Genomic DNA, 9,270 nt, shown 5'->3' on the forward strand with positions numbered 1-9,270 from the left:
CGGTTTTTGCTATCGTATGTAAGGGCGGATAAACCACTTAAAACGGTGCAAGATGCCATATGTGAATATGCGTCCATGTGTCCATGTCAGTTACGTTCCTTTGTTGAGACACTGGGAAGGCTACAGCCCTACCTACACACTGAGAGTGAACACTGAGAAGGCTGCAGCCCTACTTACACACTGAGAGTGAACACTGGGAAGGCTACAGCCCTACTTACACACTGAGAGTGAACACTGGGAAGGCTACAGCCCTACTTACACACTGAGAGTGAACACTGGAAAGGCTACAGCCCTACTTACACACTGAGAGTGAACACTGGGAAGGCTACAGCCCTACTTACACACTGAGAGTGAACACTGGGAAGGCTACAGCCCTACTTACACACTGAGAGTGAACACTGGGAAGGCTACAGCCCACCCTTCATACTATGTAACAAGACTAGTGGGTCATGATATCATACCTTGGAATAGCACATATAAACCCGCCCTTCCGGCTTGCAGTGACATAGAACACACATAAGGACACATCTTCTTGGTGAATGAGTTGAGTGATTTCAAAACGGAGACATAACAAGCCTTCTCACATTGTTTCGATGTTGGTGACAAATGAACACTTTAACACCAAGGCTACGAAGAGTGGCGGGTTTATATATGCTATTCCAATGTATGATATCATGACCCACCAGTCTTGTTATATAGTATAAAGGGTGTTTAATGTTGTCAGAAAGTGTCTGTTGTGTATGTACGCCGTCAAGGGGAACAAACATATACTTGAATTACACTGGAAACAAGGGCCACCTCAATTCATACATATGTACTCTGAATAATATGTCACAAAACTTCGTCCATGACATGCTTTTCTATGTTACAATGAGCTACACCGGCATTTCAGAATTCCAACACTAGTGTCTAACCAGAATGTACATGACATAGACTGCATGTTAATATAACATGCTACATATATCCGTCCCCTTGAATAGCCGCCCACCCTTGCACCAACCATATACTTACCCTGGCCACTGTATACGCCTGTGGAATAACTTGTCACTCTGTCCGTCTGTGTGGTAAGTGTAACCCGAGCCTCAGCACTAGGTATCGGCTGATCTCAAATATGTGTCATAGGTACAAAAGCTCCGCACAAGAAAAAATTTTGAATGGGCGTCAGTGACGCCCAATGTATATATACTTCATACATGAAAAAGAGCTTCATTTGTTAATACAGCTGCGTCGTCACACTTGGGAATCTTCTGTTATAATAACCTCTCTAGGATGCTGAAGCAAGATCGACTGTCAGTTATCCAACGTTGACAAATTTCAGATGGGCAGCATATTGCTCAATACCGTCACGTCTCCCGTACACAGATAGGATCAGCCACACCCATGTCATATATACCACCGTCTAGACGTATATACTGACCCCCTGACCAGGGTAACACTTTCAATAAAGTTTTATAAATAGGCATTAAATGAACCAGACCCTACATACTTTTTATCTCTTATTGATAACCCCAGTATTTAACGCAGGTTCGTGTCACCACGTGAGTCCAATGTTTGAAGCCAGTTAGATGTGTCTATTGATTGAAAAGCGGTGAACAGACCTCCATATTGTTGTTATTGAGGGTGGTTGGTGCGCCCTCTCCTGTACGTTGTACTCAGTTAGTATCTACTCTTGGTGTCAGTCGATAGTCTTCTTACCCCCTGTCACCCCTACTGCTATATCTATACCACGGCTGTGGGCTGTACAGATAGGATGGTCACACGTTCTTGCTATGATGTACTCGCTTCCCAACTCCCGACACCTGACTAAGCAACGTGTGCTATTCCAGAAATTATTCAGGCAGAATACAATCATCGATCTCTGGCAGAATTAAATAGTCTTAGTGGTAAGTTCGTTTTAAGGAACGTATCTCATTGCCCGTTCCAGAGGACATGATAGCGTTGTAGTAACCTAACTTTTACCGTAAATATAGATTTTTGATATTTGTGGGGTTAATATCGCATGTTGGTGGGAATATGAAGCATACCATCGAGAAGAACTGTGACCTCATAACAGCGTGAAGATAGATAGAAAGGTCTGAAAAACGTAGAGCTCAAGCAACATGGATACGTACGGATACTAGTCTCTCAACTACGTGAGAAGGATTCACGGATACACCTCCTTGAAAGTGATCTGAAAGACAATATTAGTAAGCTAACATGTAAAACCAGTGCTACAGACGGAAAAATAGACTCAGTAAAGCCCCCGCTGATCAGAACTGTGAGGTCCTGTGTTCAGACAGGAAATGAGGCCCGCTGTGTCCTGATCAGAACAGCAGAGACCAACAAAGCTAAGACTCCAAGTGTTGTGGCCATTACTATTCACCACGAGAGGAACACTATTAGGGACAACACTGGGACAAGTGTACAAGTCCTACTCAACATGACAGTGTCAGCGATGACCATAACAGGGATGTTGGATATGATGACCAACACGAAGACCATGCTCGGAGACCTGAGATATTTCGACAGTGAATGGTCCAGAGCTTTTAGAGGTGTTTCACCAAAATTTTAGGCAAAACGGTTTTTGCTATCGTATGTAAGGGCGGATAAACCACTTAAAACGGTGCAAGATGCCATATGTGAATATGCGTCCATGTGTCCATGTCAGTTACGTTCCTTTGTTGAGACACTGGGAAGGCTACAGCCCTACCTACACACTGAGAGTGAACACTGAGAAGGCTGCAGCCCTACTTACACACTGAGAGTGAACACTGGGAAGGCTACAGCCCTACTTACACACTGAGAGTGAACACTGGGAAGGCTACAGCCCTACTTACACACTGAGAGTGAACACTGGAAAGGCTACAGCCCTACTTACACACTGAGAGTGAACACTGGGAAGGCTACAGCCCTACTTACACACTGAGAGTGAACACTGGGAAGGCTACAGCCCTACTTACACACTGAGAGTGAACACTGGGAAGGCTACAGCCCACCCTTCATACTATGTAACAAGACTAGTGGGTCATGATATCATACCTTGGAATAGCACATATAAACCCGCCCTTCCGGCTTGCAGTGACATAGAACACACATAAGGACACATCTTCTTGGTGAATGAGTTGAGTGATTTCAAAACGGAGACATAACAAGCCTTCTCACATTGTTTCGATGTTGGTGACAAATGAACACTTTAACACCAAGGCTACGAAGAGTGGCGGGTTTATATATGCTATTCCAATGTATGATATCATGACCCACCAGTCTTGTTATATAGTATAAAGGGTGTTTAATGTTGTCAGAAAGTGTCTGTTGTGTATGTACGCCGTCAAGGGGAACAAACATATACTTGAATTACACTGGAAACAAGGGCCACCTCAATTCATACATATGTACTCTGAATAATATGTCACAAAACTTCGTCCATGACATGCTTTTCTATGTTACAATGAGCTACACCGGCATTTCAGAATTCCAACACTAGTGTCTAACCAGAATGTACATGACATAGACTGCATGTTAATATAACATGCTACATATATCCGTCCCCTTGAATAGCCGCCCACCCTTGCACCAACCATATACTTACCCTGGCCACTGTATACGCCTGTGGAATAACTTGTCACTCTGTCCGTCTGTGTGGTAAGTGTAACCCGAGCCTCAGCACTAGGTATCGGCTGATCTCAAATATGTGTCATAGGTACAAAAGCTCCGCACAAGAAAAAATTTTGAATGGGCGTCAGTGACGCCCAATGTATATATACTTCATACATGAAAAAGAGCTTCATTTGTTAATACAGCTGCGTCGTCACACTTGGGAATCTTCTGTTATAATAACCTCTCTAGGATGCTGAAGCAAGATCGACTGTCAGTTATCCAACGTTGACAAATTTCAGATGGGCAGCATATTGCTCAATACCGTCACGTCTCCCGTACACAGATAGGATCAGCCACACCCATGTCATATATACCACCGTCTAGACGTATATACTGACCCCCTGACCAGGGTAACACTTTCAATAAAGTTTTATAAATAGGCATTAAATGAACCAGACCCTACATACTTTTTATCTCTTATTGATAACCCCAGTATTTAACGCAGGTTCGTGTCACCACGTGAGTCCAATGTTTGAAGCCAGTTAGATGTGTCTATTGATTGAAAAGCGGTGAACAGACCTCCATATTGTTGTTATTGAGGGTGGTTGGTGCGCCCTCTCCTGTACGTTGTACTCAGTTAGTATCTACTCTTGGTGTCAGTCGATAGTCTTCTTACCCCCTGTCACCCCTACTGCTATATCTATACCACGGCTGTGGGCTGTACAGATAGGATGGTCACACGTTCTTGCTATGATGTACTCGCTTCCCAACTCCCGACACCTGACTAAGCAACGTGTGCTATTCCAGAAATTATTCAGGCAGAATACAATCATCGATCTCTGGCAGAATTAAATAGTCTTAGTGGTAAGTTCGTTTTAAGGAACGTATCTCATTGCCCGTTCCAGAGGACATGATAGCGTTGTAGTAACCTAACTTTTACCGTAAATATAGATTTTTGATATTTGTGGGGTTAATATCGCATGTTGGTGGGAATATGAAGCATACCATCGAGAAGAACTGTGACCTCATAACAGCGTGAAGATAGATAGAAAGGTCTGAAAAACGTAGAGCTCAAGCAACATGGATACGTACGGATACTAGTCTCTCAACTACGTGAGAAGGATTCACGGATACACCTCCTTGAAAGTGATCTGAAAGACAATATTAGTAAGCTAACATGTAAAACCAGTGCTACAGACGGAAAAATAGACTCAGTAAAGCCCCCGCTGATCAGAACTGTGAGGTCCTGTGTTCAGACAGGAAATGAGGCCCGCAGTGTCCTGATCAGAACAGCAGAGACCAACAAAGCTAAGACTCCAAGTGTTGTGGCCATTACTATTCACCACGAGAGGAACACTATTAGGGACAACACTGGGACAAGTGTACAAGTCCTACTCAACATGACAGTGTCAGCGATGACCATAACAGGGATGTTGGATATGATGACCAACACGAAGACCATGCTCGGAGACCTGAGATATTTCGACAGTGAATGGTCCAGAGCTTTTAGAGGTGTTTCACCAAAATTTTAGGCAAAACGGTTTTTGCTATCGTATGTAAGGGCGGATAAACCACTTAAAACGGTGCAAGATGCCATATGTGAATATGCGTCCATGTGTCCATGTCAGTTACGTTCCTTTGTTGAGACACTGGGAAGGCTACAGCCCTACCTACACACTGAGAGTGAACACTGAGAAGGCTGCAGCCCTACTTACACACTGAGAGTGAACACTGGGAAGGCTACAGCCCTACTTACACACTGAGAGTGAACACTGGGAAGGCTACAGCCCTACTTACACACTGAGAGTGAACACTGGAAAGGCTACAGCCCTACTTACACACTGAGAGTGAACACTGGGAAGGCTACAGCCCTACTTACACACTGAGAGTGAACACTGGGAAGGCTACAGCCCTACTTACACACTGAGAGTGAACACTGGGAAGGCTACAGCCCTACTTACACACTGAGAGTGAACACTGGGAAGGCTACAGCCCTACTTACACACTGAGAGTGAACACTGGGAAGGCTACAGCCCTACTTACACACTGAGAGTGAACACTGACAGCAGGACAGCAGAACAATTTACTGAGAATGAAAATGTCTGGACGCCAAATGTAAGATGTCGGGAATGGATACCACAGTCACACAGAAACAGCAATGGCGCACGCTAACTCATCTAACATGATCACCAACACGAAGACCATGCTCGGAGACCTGAGATATTTCGACAGTGAATGGTCCAGAGCTTTTAGAGGTGTTTCACCAAAATTTTAGGCAAAACGGTTTTTGCTATCGTATGTAAGGGCGGATAAACCACTTAAAACGGTGCAAGATGCCATATGTGAATATGCGTCCATGTGTCCATGTCAGTTACGTTCCTTTGTTGAGACACTGGGAAGGCTACAGCCCTACCTACACACTGAGAGTGAACACTGAGAAGGCTGCAGCCCTACTTACACACTGAGAGTGAACACTGGGAAGGCTACAGCCCTACTTACACACTGAGAGTGAACACTGGGAAGGCTACAGCCCTACTTACACACTGAGAGTGAACACTGGAAAGGCTACAGCCCTACTTACACACTGAGAGTGAACACTGGGAAGGCTACAGCCCTACTTACACACTGAGAGTGAACACTGGGAAGGCTACAGCCCTACTTACACACTGAGAGTGAACACTGGGAAGGCTACAGCCCTACTTACACACTGAGAGTGAACACTGGGAAGGTTACAGCCCTACTTACACACTGAGAGTGAACACTGGGAAGGCTACAGCCCTACTTACACACTGAGAGTGAACACTGACAGCAGGACAGCAGAACAATTTACTGAGAATGAAAATGTCTGGACGCCAAATGTAAGATGTCGGGAATGGATACCACAGTCACACAGAAACAGCAATGGCGCACGCTAACTCATCTAACATGATCACCAACACGAAGACCATGCTCGGAGACCTGAGATATTTCGACAGTGAATGGTCCAGAGCTTTTAGAGGTGTTTCACCAAAATTTTAGGCAAAACGGTTTTTGCTATCGTATGTAAGGGCGGATAAACCACTTAAAACGGTGCAAGATGCCATATGTGAATATGCGTCCATGTGTCCATGTCAGTTACGTTCCTTTGTTGAGACACTGGGAAGGCTACAGCCCTACCTACACACTGAGAGTGAACACTGAGAAGGCTGCAGCCCTACTTACACACTGAGAGTGAACACTGGGAAGGCTACAGCCCTACTTACACACTGAGAGTGAACACTGGGAAGGCTACAGCCCTACTTACACACTGAGAGTGAACACTGGAAAGGCTACAGCCCTACTTACACACTGAGAGTGAACACTGGGAAGGCTACAGTCCTACTTACACACTGAGAGTGAACACTGGAAAGGCTACAGCCCTACTTACACACTGAGAGTGAACACTGGGAAGGCTACAGCCCTACTTACACACTGAGAGTGAACACAGGGAAGGCTACAGCCCTACTTACACACTGAGAGTGAACACTGGGAAGGCTACAGCCCTACTTACACACTGAGAGTGAACACTGGGAAGGCTACAGCCCACCCTTCATACTATGTAACAAGACTAGTGGGTCATGATATCATACCTTGGAATAGCACATATAAACCCGCCCTTCCGGCTTGCAGTGACATAGAACACACATAAGGACACATCTTCTTGGTGAATGAGTTGAGTGATTTCAAAACGGAGACATAACAAGCCTTCTCACATTGTTTCGATGTTGGTGACAAATGAACACTTTAACACCAAGGCTACGAAGAGTGGCGGGTTTATATATGCTATTCCAATGTATGATATCATGACCCACCAGTCTTGTTATATAGTATAAAGGGTGTTTAATGTTGTCAGAAAGTGTCTGTTGTGTATGTACGCCGTCAAGGGGAACAAACATATACTTGAATTACACTGGAAACAAGGGCCACCTCAATTCATACATATGTACTCTGAATAATATGTCACAAAACTTCGTCCATGACATGCTTTTTTATGTTACAATGAGCTACACCGGCATTTCAGAATTCCAACACTAGTGTCTAACCAGAATGTACATGACATAGACTGCATGTTAATATAACATGCTACATATATCCGTCCCCTTGAATAGCCGCCCACCCTTGCACCAACCATATACTTACCCCGGCCACTGTATACGCCTGTGGAATAACTTGTCACTCTGTCCGTCTGTGTGGTAAGTGTAACCCGAGCCTCAGCACTAGGTATCGGCTGATCTCAAATATGTGTCATAGGTACAAAAGCTCCGCACAAGAAAAAATTTTGAATGGGCGTCAGTGACGCCCAATGTATATATACTTCATACATGAAAAAGAGCTTCATTTGTTAATACAGCTGCGTCGTCACACTTGGGAATCTTCTGTTATAATAACCTCTCTAGGATGCTGAAGCAAGATCGACTGTCAGTTATCCAACGTTGACAAATTTCAGATGGGCAGCATATTGCTCAATACCGTCACGTCTCCCGTACACAGATAGGATCAGCCACACCCATGTCATATATACCACCGTCTAGACGTATATACTGACCCCCTGACCAGGGTAACACTTTCAATAAAGTTTTATAAATAGGCATTAAATGAACCAGACCCTACATACTTTTTATCTCTTATTGATAACCCCAGTATTTAACGCAGGTTCGTGTCACCACGTGAGTCCAATGTTTGAAGCCAGTTAGATGTGTCTATTGATTGAAAAGCGGTGAACAGACCTCCATATTGTTGTTATTGAGGGTGGTTGGTGCGCCCTCTCCTGTGCGTTGTACTCAGTTAGTATCTACTCTTGGTGTCAGTCGATAGTCTTCTTACCCCCTGTCACCCCTACTGCTATATCTATACCACGGCTGTGGGCTGTACAGATAGGATGGTCACACGTTCTTGCTATGATGTACTCGCTTCCCAACTCCCGACACCTGACTAAGCAACGTGTGCTATTCCAGAAATTATTCAGGCAGAATACAATCATCGATCTCTGGCAGAATTAAATAGTCTTAGTGGTAAGTTCGTTTTAAGGAACGTATCTCATTGCCCGTTCCAGAGGACATGATAGCGTTGTAGTAACCTAACTTTTACCGTAAATATAGATTTTTGATATTTGTAGGGTTAATATCGCATGTTGGTGGGAATATGAAGCATACCATCGAGAAGAACTGTGACCTCATAACAGCGTGAAGATAGATAGAAAGGTCTGAAAAACGTAGAGCTCAAGCAACATGGATACGTACGGATACTAGTCTCTCAACTACGTGAGAAGGATTCACGGATACACCTCCTTGAAAGTGATCTGAAAGACAATATTAGTAAGCTAACATGTAAAACCAGTGCTACAGACGGAAAAATAGACTCAGTAAAGCCCCCGCTGATCAGAACTGTGAGGTCCTGTGTTCAGACAGGAAATGAGGCCCGCAGTGTCCTGATCAGAACAGCAGAGACCAACAAAGCTAAGACTCCAAGTGTTGTGGCCATTACTATTCACCACGAGAGGAACACTATTAGGGACAACACTGGGACAAGTGTACAAGTCCTACTCAACATGACAGTGTCAGCGATGACCATAACAGGGATGTTGGATATGATGACCAACACGAAGACCATGCTCGGAGACCTGAGATATTTCGACAGTGAATGGTCCAGAGCTTTTAGAGGTGTTTCACCAAAATT

Source organism: Haliotis rufescens, unplaced genomic scaffold, assembly GCF_023055435.1.
Source record: "Haliotis rufescens isolate VD_foot unplaced genomic scaffold, xgHalRufe1.0.p SCAF_12, whole genome shotgun sequence".
NCBI lineage: Eukaryota > Metazoa > Mollusca > Gastropoda > Lepetellida > Haliotidae > Haliotis > Haliotis rufescens.